Source organism: Motacilla alba, chromosome 11, assembly GCF_015832195.1.
Source record: "Motacilla alba alba isolate MOTALB_02 chromosome 11, Motacilla_alba_V1.0_pri, whole genome shotgun sequence".
Lineage (NCBI taxonomy): Eukaryota > Metazoa > Chordata > Aves > Passeriformes > Motacillidae > Motacilla > Motacilla alba.
This window is the reverse complement of record NC_052026.1, coordinates 4,165,187-4,190,878: the sequence shown is the minus strand read 5'-3', so window position 1 is coordinate 4,190,878 and position 25,692 is coordinate 4,165,187.

Sequence of the window (25,692 nt, the reverse complement as noted above, 5' to 3'; positions counted from 1 at the left end):
ACTACAGGGCAGCCACAGCAAACCAAACTGCTGACTTCCCTTCTGGATGTTCCTGGTGTGTCTGAGTGGAAATTCATGGCAGCAAGATTTCTCTTCAGCTGTGAGAAAAACATTGTTTTTTCTCTCCTGTACACTGGGCTCAGAAGGGTACAAGAGCAGCAGAAGCTAATCGCCGTGGTTGTACATGCAGAGTACAGTGAGTCCCCTCGTTTTTTTTATCTTGAAGGTAGCTTAATAGTTTGAGAACAGAGTCTTATTAATGTAAATGAAGCTCTAATAGCATATTGCATGAAATTCTTTTTATTAAGCATTTCTTTGGAAAACAGCCTACAAACTGGATTAATCCATTGCACTGTATTTCCTGTAAGCACCTAACCAAAGTGACTTTTCAAACAGATTGCTGAGTAAACTTTAAAGTAGCCAATAAAGATACTTCTGCTGAAAAAAAAAAAAAAAGTGTTTCATATGTAGTTAATTTCACACTTATTTGCACTGGAAAATTAAATTTTTACTTATCAACATGCCACAGAAATACTGGGGGAAACTCTGCTCTGATGTTCTACACAGCACTTTTTGCTTTAGGCAAACTATAATACAATTAATTGACAATTAGGAAGCTGACATTATAATCCTGGTAATATTGTCTAATTCTCCAGTGGCACTGTCCACACGGCCAGTCCATTTCATCATGAAGAACAAAAATACTTGTTTGCAATGCCTAAGAATGAACCTAAATTCCTGGATTATTTTCTAAAATAGTGCCAAGGAACACTAATTCACGTGCTTTTGGAAATGATGCCTTAGGCCTGTCATTCCAGGGCACTACACTTTAACTGTAAGGAGAAAGAAAATAGGATTGAGCATCTGTGACTGACACTAACACCTTACACTGGCTCATTATCTACTTAAAATGAGGAGAAAAAGTGAAAATATTTTCTGGGAGAAATCAAAGAAAAATTAATTGTCTGTCATTTAAAACAAAATGGTGTGGGCTATTTCTAGACAAAATTTAGGAGGTTACCTTCATCAGACTGAAAACCTGCTTTATTTTCAGATAGATTTCAAATCAAGAAGCATTCATAATTTCTTTTTAGATTTCAAATGTGTTTCAAGTTGTAAATATTACTGAGAGTTGTTTTTCTGTTTCTTGTCCTGAGGCTTTTCTCATATAGCAAGTGTAATACCCAATACATTATAAATTAATTCCCCCTGACAGAACTGGAGGTTTATCATGTAGATCAATTAAGACTTAGGCACAGCAGACAATGATGCAAGTTTGATTTCTTTTCAACAGTCCATCAATAATTTCTTACGTATTTTTCTTCTTAAATATTGAATCAAGCATCAACAATAAATCCTGTTACAAGTTTGCCTCAGTGGCTTAAAGAGGGCATCCACTTGAGTCCCTAAAATACAAGAGTTACTTCAAATTCCTGGGAAAGTATCAGGAACTACAGAAAAGCTCTGTCCTACAAAGCTGTACACTGCTAATGGTCGATCACAAGAGGAAAAGCACAACATCTGTCTGTGCAGGGCCAGGGGTTCTCCTCCATCAGCTCTGTGTGTCCCTTCCAACCCAGGATATTCCAGATTCTGGGATTTATCACAAAGCTGAAAGTAACACCAAGTACATAATATATTTAGTGATTATATTTAATGTGTAGTTCCTCATACATTTAGTGATCTGCTTCCATTGCACCCCTGACACAACAGCTGAACTTTCGGGCCTGTTTAATCAGGAATAAGCCAATCCCACTGGGAAAGAATTCCCCTTGCTGTTCTCCTTGATCCCTTGTCCCTGTGAGTTTCTGCCACACCATGGTGGTGAGCAGTCCTGAACAGACCCTTGCTATGGGATTCACATTTTCTGAACTGGAGAGAAGCAGAGAAAAAGAACAATCAAAACAATTCTTATCTCATTCGCTGCTCTTGTGTTGTGCCAAAGTAGAATGCAATATAGAAATTGTTTACCCAAAGTGATGGGTGTCATCAACTGGTTGTGTCCTTACTTGGGACTGACCAGAAAACTGTTGTCCCTGTTGTATGATACTTTAAAAAGAGACCCTGACCTGAGATCACCTTGAAAATTAACCTCTGCAGTGCAACGGGCACTAGAAAAAGTCCAAAGAGCTGTTTCTGCCCATCAAGTTCACCAAATGAATCCTTCCATTAATGTCACTGTTTTCGTTACCAATCCAGATTTTCATCCTGCAAGTATCACTAACCAGTAAAGTAACAAGTAGTGTTTTTCTACGTTGTCTTTCTGTTCTTCTCAAAAACAGTGGAAAAAAAGTGTTTTTGTTAACTAACCAATCAAATAAAATATATCATATCATTCTATATAAACCATGCATTTCTCTTAAATAAAACCTTCTTTTACTCTTTCTACAATACTACCTCTCACCTGTTCTTCTATCATTCTCAACACAAAATAACACCTTGTAGCTCCAGGTTCCAAGAGGAAATGGTGAGGCTTTGTTTTCTCAGCAATGATCCATTTTTTACATTTGCATTTTTCACATTTTACATTACATTTTTTTACATTTGCAACAGGCCTTCCCTGGGTACCCGTGTGGGATACAGAGACAGCTTTCTCAGAACAGATCCTGCATTCTCTTAATCCTAGAACACTTGTAATAAAATGTATCTTTGTTTCTGACAATTTACCAGCCTAAGTCTGCTGCTCCTTAAAGTTTTAGGAAAACAAGTTAAAGACAGACTTTTCCCCCTATATTCTCTACTTTCAATGAGTAAATATTAAAAGTCAAAAGATTTGTCAGAAGTTCTGCAACAACTTATAAACAGTGTGCAGTACTCCCTGTAATCAGGCAGTATAAATATTGGCTGATTCACACTCCCTACTGCTTATCTGCAAGTAAAAAGCTTATCTTGTATGTAAGGAAACATTCTCTTACTGTCTTTCATTGATGCCAAAGGATAAAATAGAAACCCAGCCTGGAGGAGCCCTCTCAATTTTAAAAGGCTTAGAAGATCTGAAATGTCCAGATGCAAGATGCTCAAGGCAAGGGGTGCAGCAAACCTGCTTGTTCCCTCACTGAATAACACTCAGAAAAGTGTCACAGTGGATTGCTTGTGGGATATATTTTATGTATTTCCAGTGGCCTTATTGCTCCTCCACAGTAAACACAGAATTATGAACGGTTATCAATTATGAGTAACCACCATGCACATTGTACCCACTTTGTTGCTCAATTGGTACTTCCATTATTTAAATAATTGCAATTTGCTTTTATTTCCAGAATTGCTAGTTGGAATAGATCTTTTACTAAACATGTTTAGCTTGATTTTTATTGTTTTACATTGAAACAATTCATAAATTTTTATTAAAGAAGAATCATTAATCCAAGCTAAATCAGGACTGGCTGGTGATTTCAAGTTTAAGCAAAAGTGCTGCAAGTGAGGCCTAATAGTTTATGACCACAAATAGAGGGAGATCTGTAGGTGGAAGACAGATTAAATATAAATAATTACTAATATTTACAATGCAAATCAACAGTGCCATGATTGTCATATTTGCAATTATCCTTACACAGTTGGCTGTCATGAATGTAAACACCCATGTCTTACAAGACTTAATTTCTCTTCTCAAAGTGTCAGATGCTACTTTTCTTTTGATATATTTATTTTTCTTTGAGAGATAATCCTTTTTTTTTTTTTTAACTGGGAAAAGTTATTCTCATTCATAATTTCATTAGAACACCATGGAGCCAGAGATTCATTTATCGGTGTCTCTGCCAATCTAATGTTTTTAATATCTTCTTCAGCATGATTAGCCTTCATTTAGTTTGTATAATGGTGGGTTTCTTGCATTTTCCCTCACCCTACTTGTTTTTACTCTTTTCCTGCTTCTCTATCTCTTGGTAGGGATAAGTCACCATTACTGGATAAATCATCAATACTACACAAAAAAAACCAGACTTGTTGATGGTAAACATTGAATATATTCTCTCATACTCTTTACACAGCTGCTCTCACCTTCTCTGTTGGAAGGTATCACGCACAAACCTGGTTCTAAAAGCAAAGCCTTTACTGACACTGTCAAAATACTCTTTCCATCTTTCCAGCCTCTCCTGACTGCCCTTCTCACATCGGCCAACAAATCCCCTCACTCCAAATGCTCTCTAGGAGAACTCCAAGATATTACTACCATCCATTTTTTTCTAGCAATCAGTTCAGATGGACATTCATCAGTGCATCAGCAGAGAATGGCTCACACTACCTTTGTCCGGAAAGAACTTCAACATTCAATTACAGTTCTATTATCTGGTTTTTTTCTCTCTCCTCAGCAGATACGGACAAGGAAGATAAGTGAGGGTATGAAGGGAGATGGGGAAGAAAGCCACAAATGTTATGAATAAGGAATACTGGTGGCCTTCTCTCTTTTTCTCCTCTCCTTTTCTACTATTCTAAGTTGACCTGGGGAAAGAAAACAGACAAGGGACAAGAGCAACCATAATGCAAGTATGTTAAAGTGCCATGGATTATTCTAAGAACCAGACTGAAGCAGGTGATTCTTTAAGGGTTTAGGGGAAGAAAGCTCGAAAACAACATTGAGAAAATTGCTTAGAAATTCTGCTTTTATTGGAAAACGCCCTTTCCCCCTGAGACAGAAGAGAATCACACAGAATCCCAGGATGGGTGAGGCTGGAAGGGCCCACGGGGGCTGCTCTGGTGGCACCTCCCTGCTCCAGCAGGGCCATCCCAGAGCACAGGGCACAGCAGTGTGTCCGTGTGGCTCTGCAATATCCCCAGGGAGGAGACTGCACAGCCTCTCTGCACCATCTGCTCAGGGCTGGGCACTGCCCAGGGCAGCAGTTCTGCCTCCTGGGCAGGGGCAGCTCCTGGGCTCAGGCCCTGCCCGTGGCTCTGGGGCCATTGCTGTTCCCAGAGCTTTTACCTCTTCAGAGCTGTTTTTCCAGTTCCCCAGTGAACTGTCCTTCAGTGCTCTCACAGTGCTCCTTTCCTCCTTTCAGCTGTTAAATGTGAGATTCTTGACTGAAAACCTGTAGCTAATTAACTAAGGGCTAATAAGAGCACAACAGGAATAGAGTGCCAAATAACTTTGTTCAAACATACTCATATGGTCCAACAGACATATTGAACACACTTTCCACAAGTTAAACTAAAGACCTCTTCTCTCTGTCTCCCTGTCTGTGTGTACACAGACTGCTGAGACAGACAGGAAAATGGAACAAAATACCAGTTCAGCTCTAACACAAATGACAAAGTCAAATAACGATATTCTAAAGATCTTTCACTGTGTTAGACAGACTGAGATTTCATAAAGGATCCAAAGACCACAGAATTCTGCTGCTTTTTCTCTGCAAGACCATCATCCTTTTAAAATCTTTTTTCTTCTTTACGTGTTTCACATTTCATGAATTATGTGCATTATTACAATATCTGCAGGCCCTGCTTGTGATCAGCTCTTCATGCTACCAGACCTTGAACTTCACAGTTCTGAACTTCCAGGTCCCCAGGTGCTTTTAAAAAAAAACATCATCTTGTCCCGTTTAGATTAAAATCAATTATTGGCTAATTCACAGCAATAAAAGAAAATTCTAGCAAACTAGAAGCCCTGCCACTTTACTGCTTCTTAATCTCAGCTCAACTATTTTTTTAAAATTTATTTCATTTATTCTATGAAAATAGTAGCCAATTCCAGAGCGGCCAAATGGGCATGTCCACAGGCAGACCTGTGGCAGCAATTTAATGAAGGATATAAAATCATACCAAACTCTGGTGCAGTGTCCATTAAAAGCAGAGGATAACTTTGTTAGAACCTCAGCCCAACAATGCTTCTGAGATCATACTAAGCACTTTAAGGAGCTTAATGATTGTTCACAGAGTAGACCAGGCCAGCAGGGATTTCCATGTGCAATTTGAGTGTGGTTAGATATTGCATCTGAGGTTCAGATATCCCTCTAATGACTTCCATTTATTTGCACTAAGAAATACCCTGCTGTGGCTCAAAAAACCGTCTTGCTCACAACTACATCTGAAAGTCAAGAAAGCTTCACATCATTTCAAAGCCTGAAGTGTGTGCTGTGTATAAACAGTACTAACAGTAACAAAGGCAAGTTGGGAATTAGGACTGCAGTGTCAGGGAATTCAAATATAGGAAAGCAAAGCAGAAATCCTTGGGATCCCATACTCTTCACAAATGCAGCTCTCACGAGAACACTACAGAAATTATGAACTTTAAAGTACTTGGGATCTCTAATGGCCTATGCTGACCAGGGCACAAATCCCCTATAATTTTTTAAATTGCATTTGTAAACAATTTATTCTTATTATTTAATTTTTTTTAACTGTGCAGCAGCAGCTAAAACTTCTGAGTAATGATCAAGAACAAGGGTGAAAAGATATCAATTGCACATCACTGTGCTCCTACACTGCCTTTTGTGAAAAAGATATACTCTGTATATGTTCACGTGCACATGAGAAACATCAAGCTTTGCTTCTAACCAGTACTTTTTTTAGTGTAATTTACCCCCTTTTTCTTAAAACTTATACATCAAAAAAACTCCTCATGCAGCCTGGAGGTGGGATCTGAAAGGGTTATATTGACAAATTTCTGCCCTAACAGGAAGCATTTCAATGCAGCCTCCTCATAGACTCTAGAAATATCCTGAATAGGGTAAGAGTGAAAACATTCTCTGTTACCTTTTATTTACAATTCCTAGTTTGTCTTCTGGAGCCAGCTGCCCTAAATTATAACGAAGCATCAGCTCTTCTACACTTCTATAACTGCACTTTAAAGTCAACTACAAGCAAAGTCTGATATTTCTTAGGGGATAAAGGTACTTGTTTAGGCATTATGGAATGTAATACCCAGGTTTTGGATCCAGGGGATATGGGGGATAAATCCTGATCTGCTCCAGTCTGTCAAAGTTGAGATGTTCCAAAATATAATATGAGCTTTAGTGTAAAAATACATCCACAGCACTGCCAGGATGCCTCCATGATTAGAGTTCACAGGAGTTTAGGATTCCAACTTCCACAGCCTAAATTCAATGAAGTACCACTTGGGAGGAATAAATCCTTTTATTGACAGGCAATGATTGTGTATTCTTTAAATTCAAAAGGGGATGCTAGGCTGTGCTATAAAACCCTTCACAGGATTATGAAGAGTTTTGAAGACTCTGCCTTGTGATCTATAGGATAATAAACTTCATGGGTTACCTAAAATGTATCCCCAGCCTAGGACCAAGGGCTTTCCAGACTGAAAAAAATGTGACAGAATGCTACGATACAAAGTCCTAAGCACAACAAAGCTGATTAGGTTCTAATTGACCATTATCTCTCTCATAGATAGAAATATACAGATTTTATGTGTCTATGTTTGCACTTAATCAAGAGAAATAAAATCCCAACCCAGCAAAGATTATTTCAGATCTTTTATTTCCCAGTGTTTGGATCGCAGTTGCTCTCAACAATTCAAAGAGCACTCCTAGCTTGAACTGTTGCTATGTTTAATTACAGTAAGATGAATGCAACTCATTCTATTTTGTGTTCCTTATTAATGCCCACAAAGCACTAAGTGTGGCATTATCCCTTGATATCTACTGGAATGCTGAAGACAATTCAAAAAATTTAATTTACCGCTTCCTAAGTTTCCCATTAAAAGCACATGATACACATTGATCGCTTCCTAACATTTAAATACTCATGGGTAGAGCTATTTTTCTAAATATAAAATTCTCAGACTACTCCAGGATTCTGTTTAGAGCATCACAAGTGCTCCAGGTACTGCAGTTAATGAGTTACTGCTCACCAGCTGAGGCATGTGAGACACGCAGCCTGTGTGCAAACCACGCTATGGAGGAGGCGGTTTAGTTGGAGCTGCTGTGAAAACCAAGTGCACACTCAGGGGGAAAAAAAAAAGCACTACTATCTACAGCAATTTTAGGTATTATCCTTTCCTTGGAGGTGTGTCCCATGAAATTATTAAAATATTGTATTTTGAGATCAACACAATCATTTATCAGTGCACTTGACCTCGATCCACTTCAGATAAAAGAGGTCACACATTAACAGGCAGGAATGAAATTGGATTTACACTTTTCTGTGAAGTTTAACTGTGTGACCATGCTCGTGGCCTCTCCAGACCTGGAACACCACCCCAATTCCTGCACAGTCAGTACCCAAAAAGTAAGATACAGACTTTCCTGTTTAACCCATATTCTGAGACTGGAGCTGGGCAGTAGAAAAGTTTCTGTAAATAATAATTCCATTTAGCTTTTTCATTGTGAAAAGAACATTACAGCTTCTGTAGAACTACATAATCTATGGTCAGGGCTTCAGAACTCTCAGGCTTTCCTGAAAGACACGTTTTATGCTGTTTTTTATACTGAAGCAGCCTTTAAAACAGAAAATTTATTTGGGCAAATGATTCCCCACTGCAACTAGAAGAAGTTTGTATCTATAGATATAAAATTTTGCAACCAAACTCAACTGTTGTAATAAAAATACTAAAAACTGTTAAAAAATACTCCTCTACAAAAATAAAGCTATCCTGTAGAAAGCTAAGAACTGCCCCATATAAAGTCTCCTACCTGCCCTTTCAGGCAGTAGAATTCACAAATGTATTTAGACTTTGTTGAAAAAATGCAAAGAGAATACAACTGTAGTTTGAGGTTTTAAAATGACACAAGTACAAATGGCTCAGCACACTGTCATTTTTTGAGACAGAACATGTCTTTCCAGTAGAAACTTAATATCTCTGATTTATAGAAAAAAAATAAATAGCTACTAAATTAATTGCAGTGACATTTTCAATTAGACCACAGTACTAACGAAGGACATCAAGGGAAAAAACACAAAAAACCCAGTCCTACTTTGTGCAGAGTGGAAAGTGAAATAAACTAGAGTTACAATGAAAGATGAGTTTTACTTGAATTAATAAAAGGAAAAATGCCTCTCAACAAAGAAGTTGTGCCTTCATAAACTCCTACATATCAGCACACTTAAATTTTATTTGATCCCTAAATCTACGTACTTCCAGAAATGTTTTCTGCAGTTTGGTTATATTGCAAAGTAAGATTATATTGCTATTGAGTTCATTTTCTCAGTATATAATGCCAAACCGAGTTGCAGTGTATGACAGATTTATGTCTGTATGCTTGGGAAAAGCAGGAAATAGGAGGCATTTCAATCTACACTGCATGGCAAGACCTCAGAAACAGTTTAAGAAACTCGATGTGGTACAATGCAGAGGAGGGTTCAGCTTCTCCCAAGCCTTGTCTAACCACCACACACATATTTCCAGCAGCATGGTTTAAAACACAATGCAAAGTGATTTCTCCTGAAAAGCAAATACCTGCTCTGCAAGGCCTAACTGCAGCTCATGGGTAAATTAAAACAAAACAGGGACACAGCTCCTGTGAAGACACTTGTGTCAACATCAGTTGACAGGTTGTCACTGTGAAAAAGCTGAATTTGCAATGAATTACTACATATTTCAGTGCTTTTAGCCACGATTACCACACAGACACTGGGAGTTATAAAGAAAAAAAAAATTAATAGCCAACTAGAGCATTGCTATTATTTCATGTGGTCCTGCAGCTGCACATGTAAAAATCAATGGCATTACTGGTGTTTGGTGATGTCCTTGATACAAATTGGCAGCCTCTATTCAGCTGATAAAGATATTGGCATCATAGAGAGAATAATCCTGACTAGCACTGTGACAGCCTTGCTGGCAATCTCAGCAGGAGCCTCAATTCACAGAATTCACAGAATGACTGGGTTGGGAGACTTTCAAGATCACTGAGTCCCACCCATGCTCTAACACCTCAAGTACACCGTGCCACCGAGTGCTATATTCACTTTTTTGAAACACGTCCAGGGATGGTGACCCCACCACCTCCCCAGGCAGGCCATTCCAGAACTTTATCACTCTTTCTGTGAAAAATTGCAAAGGAAATTATGCTTGAAGTGTTCTCTCTGCTCCTGGAGCTCTGGCAGCCTCGGGGCCGTGCCCATTCCTTGGGAGCCTGGGCAGTGCCAGCACCTCTGGGGAAGCAGAACCTTTCCCTGATCTCAGCCTGAGCCTGCTCTGCCCAGCTCCAGCGTTCCCTGGGTGCTGTCCCTGGCCCAGAGCTGCCCCTCGGGAATTGCTGCTGAGCTCTGCCCTCAGTCTCCAGCCCTGCTTACAACCACATGGTGAAAGCCATGACTAAAGTGAAGCACAGATTTGGCAGGGAGATCACCTCAACATAAAGGTTAAAGCAAGGATTAATGGCACAACAGGGACTTCACTGTATGGACAACAGTGTCATGCAAAGAAACGAAGGACCGCGGCTTTATTCTTCTCCAGGGTTCTCTCAGGCATTAAAATAGACCTTTAAAAGAACAAATGTACCTATAGGTTCTGAATATTTACATTTCAAAAGAAAATAACCTTGAAACCTGAAGTCCTACAGAGTGGTTAATCTCTGGCATTATGTGCCCAGCAGCAGCTGAAATATCCTCTGTCAGTCACTATAGTCCTGAGATGAGAGCTCTCACATTCCCCCTCCATCCTTCAAACAAAACACTTTCAGTGGTTCACTGCCGACACTAGCAAAGGCCAGACTCCTCTGTTTTGTACAGCAAAAGCACAGCTACACTGAGGTTATAGCTGACTTAAGGAAATTTGACAGTTTTTCAATAAATATACATAGCATCAGGTCAAGTGTCATTCTTTAAGCGGGCGTACGTCACCTGTGCCTCTGCATTTGCAATGCAAACTGCATCTTCTGACTCCATTTCCACCATGCTCTGTTTTCATGCACTGTCATCAAAGTACCAAAACAGGAGATATATATATATAGGTATGAAAGTCCTACTATAAAATATTTCTTATCACGTTCATGCAGTTCACTTGTTTCTTAGTGCCTTGCTTTTCTTCTAATTTCTCCTGTGGTGTTGAGCTTTTTTTTTTTTTCCTCCTCCTTTTAACATTTTGAAATAAATTAAAAGAAAATAACAATCCCAAAAAGCTCACGCCAGTTGGCAGGGAAATTAAAAATCACAGATTCAAAAGTACTTTCCTAGTTCATGAAAACATCTCTAATGAGACAGATGAAAATATGAATTGCTCCTAATGAGCTCAAAATTGCACATATTTCCCTTAGTTTAATTTTGTAAGCCTTCACAGATATTTTGTGTTATGCTTTATTATAAAACAAGAAGTGGCCACAAGGCTGTGATAACCAATTTGCGAGATTAAAGTACTCAACTTGAATGGTTTCATTAACTTCCAAGCCATGAGTCAGAGTTAGCAGAAAATACAATTCCTTTGCTATTCAGAGAGGGTCTTATTCTCCGGTGACTTCCAACATTTCGGAGTCATTAGCACCTGAGAAGAATAACACTGTTATTCCTGACAGTCAGTGCTGTACTCAGTGGCACAGCCCTGAAAGGATAATTTACAGCCAAGCTGTGACAAATAATGCCCCAAGAAGGGTTGGGTCTGCTCTGTGGGGCTCAGCCCCTGTGGCAATCCACCCTGCAGTGCCCACTCCCACATTCCAAACAGATTTGGAAGGGGATGAAGCAAAGCCAGTGCAAATGCTTCAGCCAGCTTTTCTGAAGAGAGTTTGGGATGGCCAGGAATGCACAAGGGTAATTGAATTTTATATAAATCTATAGAAAATTATAGAAAGTTATTACACTGCAGACAGAAAATGCAAATATGAGATTTACAAAAGTTCCACGTAGATTCCTGTTTTCAGATGTGTCTGACTCATGTAATGGAGGTAGGAGAGGGGAGGAAAGGACCATAACAAAATAAAAGGGGAGGAGATAACAAAGCTAAGACCCCATGCAGACAGTGGGTAGTCATGAGGCCTTGCAACATTCTTAGCTCTGGAGTTCTGAAGTTTCTGTATGAATGTTAACACAAGCCAGTGAACTGTATATGAGCTTTTTCTTCAGAAGTGGATGAAATATGATCTACTGCTACAAACTACAGAATAGTTCTGGTGTGCTCAACTAAATAAAGTATATGTGCAACCTGCAGGCACACTGTGCCTTCTCTCCTGTGGGAAACAGAAGTGGTGTCTTTAGTAAAACTGAGCTTATCTTCGAGTCAAGTGTTTTAGCATCCAAATGCATTCAGTTTTCACACTGTCATTTGCTGTTAAATCACAGATTTTAAAGGATGACTGCTCTACCACATACCTCAACCTTAGCACTTTGGCAAAGTGAAGAACCTCATTTTCTCACCAGTCGTACGTAAACAGTTTGAGGTGCTGACCATATTGCACTGACAGGAGAGTCACAAAGTGCTGATCACAAAGAACAGTGTCTGTATAGCAGGAGCACAGGGCAGCATGGAATCATACTCAGCATGGCAACAGAACAGAAGGAAATATCACTACTGAATGCCAGAACATGCTCATGGTTGTCCTGTAAGCACCTACAGAGGAGAATAATGAAGAGGAAGAAAAACATTTGCAATAAACATCCTAAAACTTCGAAGAGTAATTCTGTGCATTTGTTAAACCTCTTGCAGAAAAGAACATTCAAGCCAGGTTGAGGCAACCTGATCAATGGAAGGTGTCCCTGCCCATGGTCCCTTCCAAGCCAAACCATTCCGTGATTCCGTAGCTCTCCTTCACCTCTGCTGTTTGCCTCCGCTCTCTCCATTCCAGGAACTGAAATAGGGCTTTCCATAACCTTGACATCTCCAAGGACAATTTAATAGCAAGACCAGGAATGTCCTTCTCTGTTTGCAAGCCCACCACTGCCCTGCAGCCCAGGCACAGTTGGTCTCTGCTGCCTTCCCTTCCCCACACTTGTAAGACACATCCATGTGTGACACCAGGGCTTGTGACTAAAGCTCCCTGGAGGCAACTGCTAACAGGTGGAGAACTAACATAATCTTGGCATCCAGCTCAAATAAACTCAGCTAAATCATACCTACACAATCCTGGTGGCAGCTCACAAACCGAGTCCTCTTTCCTTTTGTTTTTCACTCCAGATTTGTTCAATGCATTAATAATTTTCCTGTGAAAATGCCACCACTGTACTTACAGCTTTGCTTAGCATTAACAAAGAGAGTATGCCGTTGACATTCAATATGTGAATATCTATTTATAAATAATTTACTGATAATCCAATTGCTTTTTGCTGCAGGAATGGGCTCACTAGGGTGGTCCTTTTGTAGTCCTAGTTTTTATGGGGAGTTTGGTATTTCTATGAGCACATACCTAACATGCTACTTTAAAATTCTTTTTATGATCTTCAGAACACCAAAAAAAAATTAAAAAAAAAAAAAAAAGAAGAGCACACATAGAAAATCTCAGTTGAAAACTTGGCAAGCATTTGTGGATTTCCACAGATCTTCATAGAATCTTGACTGAACATCAGTCGAACATCAGTCGAACATCAGTCGAACATCAGTCAAACATCAGTCAAACATCAGTCAAACATCAGTCAAACATCAGTCAAACATCAGTCAAACATCAGTCAAACATCAGTCAAACATCAGTCAAACATCAGTCAAACATCAGTCAAACATCAGTCAAACAGATACTGTGTGTCATCTCCAAGAACATCTCCTCATCTCCTGCATGTTAACACAGAAAAACCCTCATACTCTGTTTCCGAAAGCTTGATGGTAATTTGAAATCTACTTATTTCTTTGGAGGCTTTAAAATATACTTTATAAAGTCAAGTCTTGAATGTCTAATAAAAGGTAAAATAAAAACAAAACAAAAAACCCCACCCTAAAATATGATGCCTGTCAAGTGACTTATTTCTATCTCCTTCATCAAGAGGATAAGGTGAGGAATGGAAGAAAAAAGAAAAAATATCACAACATCTCTGGTTCCTTCTATTAATAAAATATTCACTTAGGGGAAAAAAAAAAAGTATAAACTTAAATGGACTCCAAACTTTCACAATTTAATTAAAATGGCTTTTAAATTAATCTCCTTACAGTGAAAGCAGCAGCCCAGGACAAAATGCATATGGTTTCTTTTTTAAGACCAGTTACATTTCTTAATTGGTTTCAGAAAATACCCAACTATCGAATCCTATAGAATGAGTGTGTGGCCTTTAAAAACCCTTGTAAATGAGAACTGCTGGCAGGACAATTAGCATTTAAAAGCTAGAATGACCTTAAATCTGTGCATCATTGTGATTCGTTTGGACTTTAATATCAAGTACAGAACCAAAAAATACCTCAGCTGCCAAGAGAAAGAGCTCCCAGCAGCAGGAGAAGGACATTGGGTAATAGGGTGAAGCATGTGCAGTGAATCATAAAGGACAAACTGGTGTGATCAGCTTTGATTTGTGTTGACTTAGCAGCCAACCAGAAGGGCCTTCCTGGGCACTGAGCATGCAAAAGGAAGGGAACAAATCTTTTGCTTCTGATCTTACATGGGAGAACCTCCCTGAAGTGTTTATCCCTATAATGAATTTCAGGTTGCACAAGGTAATAAACTGGGCATAAATTTTGTTTCCAAGGAGTCACTGGATAACCAAGTGCCTAACTGTACTGTGAATCTGAAATCATCTAAACAAAATAGATGGAACACTTCACTTTATAAATACATATATATATATACACATATCAGATATAAATACATGGGTTACGGTTATATATATAAGAGGTATAATTTAATTTTAAATATAATTTGCATATATTGCTTGCAATTATACCAATTCATGTAATATTCTGCCATTCTGAAAATGAGATGACTTCTTATATCTCTAGAAATGACAGCACTGGCTTGGGGTTGGAGCAGTGGTGTGTTACAGCTGCTGATTGTACCAAAACCAAGGATTCTTAAGTCAAAAGCTGAGCATTTATATTGGCTGAGATTGCAATTAAAGCAGAATGATGACTACAAGCGTTCCCTATCTGAAGGTGATTTGTTTTAAGCTTAAATCACTGCATTAAGCCTTTTGTACTAGCTCTCACTCTCATGTTCCAAACTACACAAAAATAAACATCTCTAAAGGTGAAATTTATTCCTATATAGAAATGCCATATTTTTAAAATATTTTAATAAGTAGAACTGAGTTAAATCCTTAATAATAACAATACTTACATTGAATATAGATGATATTCTAAATAGAATAAATTATTTACAGGAATAATTTTATTCCATTTCCTCAAAGACAACACTACTTAACCAAGTAGTCAATACATCAGTAACCACTGATATTAGTTAAATTTCACTAGCAGTTTCTGGAAAACCCACTGAGGGCAAAAAAAATGGCTCAATACCCTGCTCATCACAGAAATAACAAGATCCCAGAATTGTTTGGGCTGAAAAGAACATGAAAGCCCATCCAGCGCCACCCCTGCCACAGCAGGGACACCTTCCACTGTCCCAGGCTGCTCCCAGCCCCAGTGTCCAGCCTGGCCTTGGGCACTGCCAGGGATCCAGGGGCAGCCCCAGCTGCTCTGGGCACCCTGTGCCAGGGCCTGCCCACCCTGCCAGGGAACAATTCCTCATTCCCAAGATGCCATCCAGCCCTGCCCTCTGGCACTGGCAGCCATTCCCTGGCTGCTGTCCCTGCAGCCCTTGGCAATTGTCTCTCTCCATCTTTCCTGCAGCTCCTTCAGGCCCTGCAGGGCCACCCTGAGCTCAGCCCAAAGCTGCTCCTGTGCAGGTGAGCAATGCCAGCTGTGCCAGCCTTTCCTGCCAGCAGAGCTGCTCCATCCCTCTGCTCCCCTGGAGCCTCCTCTGGGCTCTCTGAGCAGCTCCAGGTGCCTCCTGTGCTGGCCCAGGCTGGGGCAGCTCTGCAGCTGGGCTCTCCCTGAGGGGCAGAGGGGCAGAATCCCCTCCCCTGCTGCCCCCGCCGGGCCCAGCCCAGGGCAGGGCTTTGGGCTGGTTGTGCACGGCCAGCTCCCACCCACCAGCACCCCCAGGATGCTGCAGTGAAATGTGGTGTTAGAGGTCAGTGAGATTTGACCACATCCTTCTGAGCCATAGCCCTGCCTGCACCTGAGAGTGTTTTACCCAGATTCCCCAGAATAGTTCAGCTAAATTTATGGCAAGTGCATTATCTTGTCAGTTTTGCACTTTCCATGTGGATTAAGTTTATGATGTGCAGATTGCTCGAGAGGAGACTATTTAAATCAGATGTTGAGTCCCATTAAATAATTTGTGCACTCATGCCAGGTGTTCCACAGAGATATTTCAGATAGCAATTTTCTTAATATAGCTTACGCAAATACTTAAAAATTTTGACAACAGTAGATACATAAGTAACAGTTTGTCATTCTGGAAATGACAGTTCCATGTAAATAGATATTACCAAAATATGCGTGTGATTACACAGTTTTAGAATATTAAAATAGTTAATAACTGACAGATCACCAAGGGTTAAGCAACACACTAGTTTTACGGATTTTAGGAAAAAAATTCTTCACCAAAAGGGTGCTGAAGTATTGGCACAACTGGCCAGGGCAGTGGTGGAGTCACCAGCCCTGGAGGCAACATAAAAGATGTGCAGACGGGGCACTTGGGGGTTGTGGTTTGTGATGGCCTTGGCAATGCTGGGTAACAGTTGAACTCCGTCTTAAAGGTCTTTTCTAGCCTAAATAATTCCATGATTCTGTGATTTTAAGTTCATACCTAAGTTTTGCAACTCTCCAATATTAGAAAGAGTGCCCTGGCAAAATCCCAGTGTAGATAATCACATCCTACCTGCCTCCATCTCTCCTGTCATTTGCACTTAGTCAGTTATTTTGTTTCCTAGTAAGATTGTCCTGTAGATTTTGCAATCAGTTTCGTGTGTCAGAACACAGAGCACTGATTCCTACGTAAAAAGGGTGAGTTTGACTCCCCGAAGCCAAGCAGTACCATGGCAATGTCATGTTTAATTGATGTGTAGCATAGGTTGTTTTATAAAATTATGATCATTATTTTCTGTCTCAATTTTGTCTTACATATAATTATAACAGCATTAAAAATTAAGAAATATTCCTGCTCTGTTTATCATCTGAAGAGACTAGAAATGAAGGTGAAGAGGAGGGCAGAGCTAGCAGCTCATCATACTGTGAACATAATCAAGACTTCTAAACAGAACAGAAAGTTTAACAGCCAGACAGTTCCCCAAGCCAGTAGGTGTTAAAATAGTTCTGAAAGATCCCTGGAAGCCAAGCAGATTGAAACTGGGAGTGTGGTCTGCAAGAATCCCATGAGCAGATGGGAAGGAAAACACAACAAATTCTAGATGCAGGGAGGAGAGAGGAAAAAATGTGCACTGTGGTACTGGGAGCACTGGTCCAGCACGTGTGGGGCACTGGCTGCACCTGCCCAGAGAGCACTCAGCCAACAGCACTGAGATCTGAAACCTGGAAACAAAGCTCTGGACAAGGCAAATAGATGGCAGGAGAATGGAGGAAACTCACTGCCAAGAGATGGACTGTGTTGAACAGTACAACTGCATGCACCAGAATAACTATGTGTGTGTGTATGTATATATATATATAATATATTTAATGTATGTATTAATTATATAATTATAAATTACTGTTATTAATTTATACTATTATCATTTACATAATTAAATTATTAATTATATAATAATACAATACAAATAAATTATATATTAAATAAAATACACATATAATTAACTTAAATATATAATTATATATTAAATATATATAATGTAATTCTATATCATTAATACATAAATATATAATTAACATATATATATACACACAATTTATATATATGTATATATGTGTGTGTATATACATATATATGTATGTGTGTATATATAAATTATTGGCAACAAACATCTAGGACAGGATCTGGGAGGGGCAATGAAGCCATCCAGAGAACACTCAAGCTACAAAGGACACTGACAGCTGTACTTGTCCTGAAATCAGAAAAGCAAACAGGATGCTGCTGCCCATTGAGGAAACTTCTCTCACTTTTAGGAGTTCCTGAAGCTTCTTCCTCACAAACTGAGGTGACACTTCCTGAAGGATGGCTGGTCAAGCATGGGCAGAAAGGATTGACTAGTATCATTCCTTCTGTAGTTAGGACAAGAGTGATTTTTCTTCTGCTGCATCCTAAAGGTTCTCTCACCTTCACAAGGGTTATCAGCAGGGCACAAATCCCAGCAGGTTCCCTTCTGGAACTGGATGTCAGTGCTGCTAACCTAACTTCTAAAGGGTTTGCATGGTGAGAAGCTGCATAGGAAGATGGCAACAGACCAGTGGTGTTTGATTACGTATTTATATCTCTTAACCTTGCCCAACTGCATTCAGAATAAAGAATGTCTGAGGAAACTGCACACATATAATTTGCAAGAGACAGAACAGTACAATTAAGTGTGAAATAGCTTAGGACTAATCTTTTTACAAAATACAGTTTTATTCTATAAAATACTTTGAACTAGAATGCCCAAAATTAAGGTTTTTATTCTGAACCATAAATGTTCTGATTTCAGTGGAAAGGAAAAGTCTCATTTTTAATGTTGCATTCACTTAGCTTTCAAAATCTGATCCACATTATGCTCTGTGTGTGCTAACATGAACAGTGTTGTAATCAATTCCATTTAGCACACCGAATTGATAGCAATTTCATTACTATTTAATATTGAAAAGGTGCTGGGATGAAATTTTCCTAATAAAGGCCTTTTAGCAAGACCTGCTTTTATTAGCAGTTAATATACTACGTGGGGACCATTAAGATTTGCTCTTCAAAATCCTAATCCAAATTCTCCTCTAGTCATACGTGAATAGCACCATTAACAATAATTATATTATTTCAGGTTTCCAGCAGAAAGACTGAACCAAATTATATATTGGAAAATAATGGTGGAAAATAAAAAATGGTGGAAAATAAAAAATGGTGGAAAATAAAAAATGGTGGAAAATAAAAAATGGTGGAAAATAAAAAATGGTGGAAAAATAAAATGGTGGAAAACAAAATGGCGGAAAACAAAATGGCGGAAAACAAAATGGCGGAAAACAAAATGGCGGAAAACAAAATGGCGGAAAACACGAGGATGCACTCAATCGTGGTATAGATTAATTTCTTAGTGATTTCTTGTTTTTTGCTTAGTAATGCCATGGTCACTCCTTTAGCCCAGAATTTCCACAAGTCTCGATCCCAAAAAACTCTCAATGTCTTTTTGTGCTTGCACAGAACTTAATCTGAGTATGAATAATGCTGAATGTTTTGGCACATTTACCACACCGTGGAGGAGAAGGGAAGGAACCTTAAAGGTACTTAAGCACTGCTTAAGCATCTTTTTAGTACAGCATCAAACTTGTGTACCACACAATTAATTATATTTAATTTCATGTTTTCAGAACATTTCTAATATTTTTAATTTCCTTTAAAGCACACCAGTCAAAAAGGGAGAAGCAGTGTGTAGTTGCATCTTTTACTTGAAAAAATAAATTTTTTTCATCAAAAAATTGAAAGATGTTCAGGATGTTCCCTGTGCTCTAGGACAGAATTGATACCTCATTCATTGTAACCTTCATGCTGACATTAAAAGGTCAGAACTGTGTCTCAACCAACCAACTACAGAGAGCTGTCTATTAAATAATATGAATTCTTAACTTAGAGAACTAAAAAAAAATCTAAAAACTTTTCTCAATATAAAAAAAACCCCTCATAACAAAAGCCAAACTGATCTATTTCCTAGATCCATCACTGCAGAACACACACAAGAAGTTCCATCTGGTTTTCTGCATAGCAGTCTCACATTAGCTTAAGTTTGAGAACGAGCCCATTGAATTTCATTTACTATGCAAGTTCTTTGGATAAAATGAGATTCCACTGAAAAGGGGGCTGAAAAAATGAATGTAGCTAAGCAGCTGACTTGCTAAAACCACGTTTAAATTGCCACGTCTCAAGTTTCACAATCAAGGGAGACATGGGAGCAATAATCCATGTTGTGGTTTGTGCAGAATGGGATTCTGAAGGCCAAACAGTGAAAATAAGACCTTAATTTCCTGGCATTAGTCTACCTATTTTGAATTCATAGAAGATTCAAGAGTTAATTTTTTCAACCTATAAATATACCCCAACTACAGTAACTTTAAACAGCTGATCTCATCCCCCAAATTTACAATTTAGGCTTTTCAAACCAGCCTGAATAAAACTTGGAAATATTTTGTAGGGACAGAGGCAGCAGCACCTACTGCTGAGACGCCTCAGTGTTAGCTCTTCATCAAAAAATGAAAGATTTCTTTTTCCTTTACCCTATGTTCTTTTACATTTAGAGCTTTTAAATCTCAGAGAACATCTTAAACTTCACCAGAAAATTCATACACAGCCAATATAATATTGCAGTGATGATTTAGAACATTGAATTTAATTCGAGGTATCTGTTTTGTTTCTATTTGTATTTCTGTTTTGTTTTCTATTTGTATCTGGTTTTGTTTCTATTTATAAAGATAATTTTGTTAGGTATTATGCACTGAAAGTGTGTTTTCTTGCTTTCCTTTTGGATTCATTTACCTACAAATTCCTTCCTTGCTTAACTTCATTCCACAAGAAAATCATTTGTTCCTCTCCCAATTCCCCTCTTTGTACATCACCAATATCAAGCCCAAACCTAAACTATTAAAACAATTACACTTTATTAGAGAAAAAAGAAGAATAAGAGGTATGTTGTCAAACTGTGGATGCTTCAGAAAAAGAAATATAGAAAAATATGGCTGTGACTGTAAGGTAAATTATGTGCTAACATGTGATAATAAATTTTTATTCTCATTCCCTTAGCTGTTCTTTGAGAAGTCTTGGCAGCTGGTTCAGTAAGAATTCCTTTCACTATATGCATTTTTACTACACAAAGTCACATTGAAGGGAAAAATCCATGCACCATTGAGTTTAACATGACTTTATATAATCAAACTAATGTACAGTTATAATATATTTCAATGAATCATACTGTAAGGCAGGAAAACTGGGCTTAAATACACAGCATTTGTTTGGTGAAAGGGCTGACAGCCAGAGACCAAAACTATGACCTAAAGGCCAGACTTCCCCCGATATAAACCTGCAGTGATGTGTTCAGTTTTGGAAAGGAGATTATTTTCCCCACTCTCCCCCCATGCCACCACTTTTTCATTAAACATCCCTTCTTGCTCACTGCAAGGTGGGGCATTCCTGGCTGGACCATCCAGAAGCAGGAGGGATTCCCCTGGTTACCTGCAGCACTGCAAAGCAGAGCTGTGCCTGTCTTGGAGTCAGCTCAGCCTGAGCTCCACACTCACTGTCTTTTAAAAACAGGGGAAAAGCAAAACTCAATTTTTCTGGCCCAAGTTTCAGGTAAGGTTTTACAAATGGGTAATGACATCACTTCCAGCACTCTCGCTCACAAGGAAAATATCAATTCTCCATCCTCCATTAGGAAAAAACCTGTGAGCTAAACTCTTCCCCCACAACATTAGGTATGTGTCCATGTGCATCGTTGCACACTGCATAATGTACATATTTCTGTAAGAAAAAAACCCCTAAAATTATAACGCCACTGTAAGTGTGATGTGTTTATGCATCTGCCAGTTATTTGGATTTTGCTACATTTTCTCAGATGACTAATTACCACTAGAGCACCTCCCAGGGAGTTTAGCTGGCTGCTGTAAATTAAACTGTAAGACCTTATTATATTAATTGAAGAAGAAGTGAAAAAAAAGAAGTTAAAGCTGTTTTTGTTGAAAGAAACTACACAGCTTTAGAATTTAGTATAATTTATTATCATCTTCTTAACTGTTTGTTTCTCACCTCCCATTTTTCTCTTCTTCCCTCTCTTCCACAGCATTTTTCTCCATTCTGATGTCTAATCTGTGCTGATAAAAACTTCTAAAGACTCAAAAGAATGGGATACACTTTGGCTGGTACATGTATATAGCTAAAGAGCCTGCCCACCCTGCCAAGGAACAATTCCTCATTCCCAAGATCCCATCCAGCCCTGCCCTCTGGCACTGGAGCCATTCCCTGTGTGCTCTCAGTGCAGCTCCTGGGTACCAGCCTGTGTTTGCAGCTGAAATGAGATGGGGCCAGGGTGAGGAACAGCCCCTGCCCTGGGAGCAGTTTGTGTTTGGTGCATCTCTCGCTACTGATGGACAAGTCCCTCTAAATAAAAAACTCCCCCCTGTCAGAGGCAGAAGTTTCAAATTTCTCCTTTGGAAACCTAAGTCTGATAAATTTTTCATAAATGGCTTGAACACAACAACTTTTACAGCTGATGTGATTCTGCATCATTTCCTCAAATCAAGAAATAGCACATTTCCACAGTGAAAAGTGAAACACTAACCCAGCAGTCTCTCCCCGTAACCAGCAATACCAAATGCACCCGAGTAACTCCCCTCTTTTCAAAACCTTTCAGAAAGATTTCTATCCAGGAGTGAATTTTTATTCTCTGATTGTGTTCACTTTTCTTCCTTTCCCCCCCTTTTTCTTCTATCTACCGCATCTTATGAACTTATTACATGCACAAATCTCCCAAATTCACACATTTTAACATCCACATCACCATGTAAAATCAGTGAAAGTCACAGAAACTCTTGGACCTTGTGACTGAACTAAAGCCTGGGAATCTAGTCCTCAAGGAAAAAAAAAAAAAAAGGATTTTTTTACAAGATGGACCTTCATTTAATCACAATTAGAATGATTTCCCTCCTTTCTCCTATTATGTAAATTTCTGCAAAGCCCATGACACGTTCCTCTAGAGCAGACAGGCACAACTATCAATGTATTATCTACAATCTTCATCAGAAGTCTTATAAAATGATAGAGACACTCCCAAGAAAGGCAGACAATTCAGTCACTGCCCATTCAAAATAATCTCATAACCCTCATGACAGAGACGCCATACTACTACTTCATTTTAAATAAGGTAAGTCATTATTACATCTTATTTATTTTAGTGCTTAATTATAGACTCCATTTTACATCTTGTGAGAGCACACACAGAAAATAAGCATTTGCATTAGCCACTTCAATATTGACAAAATTAACTGGATTACAGTCAGCAAATTGCAATCTTTGGTTCTGAGAAAACTGTAAATTTTCATGGAGAGCATCAGCATTGAGCACTTCTATTTCTAAACACAGATTCATACTTATATCCCAATCTGTACTGGGAGCTGGGAGTGTGTGATGAACTTTAGGTGTTGTCAAGAAAGAATTAAGACAAACCAAACTCCAACCACACCCCCAACAGAAATACCCTCTCCTGGTTGTAAGGGATTTTCATTCAGACATCTGAGAGACAGCCAGAGGCCCAAGTATTGAAAATGCAGAATAAACTTTTCCGTGCATGAGTTAATTATCAGAAGGTTACACTGGGACATTTAAGTAGAAAACCCCATTAATAATTTGACTAGAGGGAAAATCGTTCAGCTCTGGGTTGCAATGGTGATGAATAAAGGTTGCCATGAACTTGAAATTATTGTCTGAAATTACAATGCTGTATCAAAGGTCAATGCCAGCTTTGCTCATTTAGGAAAAGAGCTAATTATATTTACAACATATACCACTTGAGCTATAAAGCAATTAAAAATTGTTTTAGAATGGAATTAATAAATTGATTGATTAGTGATCAATGTTACAGGGTTAGCTGATTTAGAAGCCCGACCAGCTGAAGGAAAATGGCTTGTAGAACCCTGTGCTGCATTAGGAGCATTTTTCCAGAAATCAAATCAAAAGCTACAAGCCGAGGTTACCAAATACTACCCAAAATGAGGAAAAGCAGCTTGCCATGGCTACCAAATTTGCAGCCACCCTGTATCACTGTGTCACTTGATAATATTGACTCTACCCTACACTTGAGTCAATTGCAGAGGACAGCAAGGCCAGCAGAGCTTTGGGAGGTACCAGGCAACTGTTTCCAGCAATGGGGAGTTTGCACAAAGTTTGTGTATTTCAACAGCCATTCTGAAATTTGCCACTATTAGTGATCCCAAAGCAGCATTTTTGGAAGCACACAAAGGATTTGTTTTGAGGGAATAAGGTAATGTCAAACCTGAAACAGAGCTTTAAAACAACAACAAAAAACAATAACAACAAAAAAATAAACAAAAAGTGACCTGCAACCTCTCCCCAAAGCACACAACCACCCCCATGCTGCACAGTAAATATTCCCCAAAAGTCCTAAACACACAGCAGAAACATGTGAACTCTGCCTCATGCACAATGTCCATAATTACCACCCTGAAGGTTTTAGACATTCTGACAATATTGCATTGACTACCCTCGGAATCAAGTCTGCCCTGCCCAACAGAGAAAAGACAAAGCTGACAGAAATCTGTCATGAAAGACAGCCCTGTAGCCACTTATATTTTTTTCCATCATTTTCAATTTTTTCTTGGTCTTTCCTTTTCATCACCTGTATCTCAATAGGTAATTCTGATGATGTTAATATTGTACTGAATAATGTGTTGACCATGGAGACAAAGAAAAATACATATTCAGAAGGCACCAAACCTGCATGAAAGAGCTGGTTGCAATGTTCTTTGAATGTTATTTTAGTGCTTACAGGGCATTATGCTGTTTAAGTAGCTGACTGAGTTTTTCTGCAAATTGGAGCATTAATATTTTTCAAGATAACAATTCCACCAGAAAGGAAGTGAATTTTCTCTAAATGTAACATCCATATTCATAAAATATATGGTAGTAACATAGGAAAATAAGGTTTCTGTTATTCTGACTTATGACTTGAAAGCTGCATGTCTTACATATTGTATTGTTTTACATTCAGCTAAAACCACTCAGACACCATGAGGAAAAAAAAAAAGGACAGATATTTTAATGTTATTTAGGATGAAAAAAAGTAAAATAAAATCCTAACCATGCTCTGAAATGAAAGAATCAACTTTATTCTTGAAACCCATCTTTTTAGCACTTTCTTTGTATTACCCTGGCACAAAGAAGAGATGAGCACTGCTAAAACAAAGTTAGGACCAGTGTCAATAAGGAGCAGAAATAAGATATCATGGCAAATGAACTGGATTAAGTCCATGACTGAAGATAAAGGGAATGAAAGCCATAAGTATAAAAGCCAAGAGGATTCAGCTAACTAAGAAAAATCCTAGGCTGCACCAAAGATCTCATCAATCAGAAATGGCTGCGGAGAACAGGGAGATGGATGCATTAGAAGCCATCCCTGCAAAACACCCTTATTGCTGCAAACCATGTTTGCACAAGTCAAACACAAAGCTATAATGCTAAAAGCAAGTTATATTCACTAGAGGTATTGGAATCAATCCTATGGAAAAGTGTACTGCCAGAGCATCATCTCAAATAGGAAGGGGCAAACAGAATATGACCTGGATTTGTTCCTGCCTCAGCAGGGATGTTAAATGTGAATGACCCATGAGAGGTGTGCACACATTGTGTCACTGCTCTGCCACACACAGAGAATGGTTTATAGGCATTGTGGTTTTGGTAACTCCTTTTCTTGTTGTTGTTGTTGCTAGGACAGCCAATAAAAGGGCTGAGCAGGCACAGCTCAGCCTCTTGGAGCTATTTCCTGCTAGAGGCTCGCATCTTCTCTTTGTGTCCCTCCTCTTGGGCCAGCCCCAGCACAGAGAGACCCTCCCTTGCCAGTGCCAGGTAAGGCTGTTGGTCCCCAGGGCTCCCTGGTAGTGCCAGGTAAGGCTGTTGGTCCCCAAAGCTCTTTGGGTGCATCTGCAGAGGATGCTGTAAAACTCTGGGGTGTTACCAGCACGGCCTTGACAAGTTATAGGAG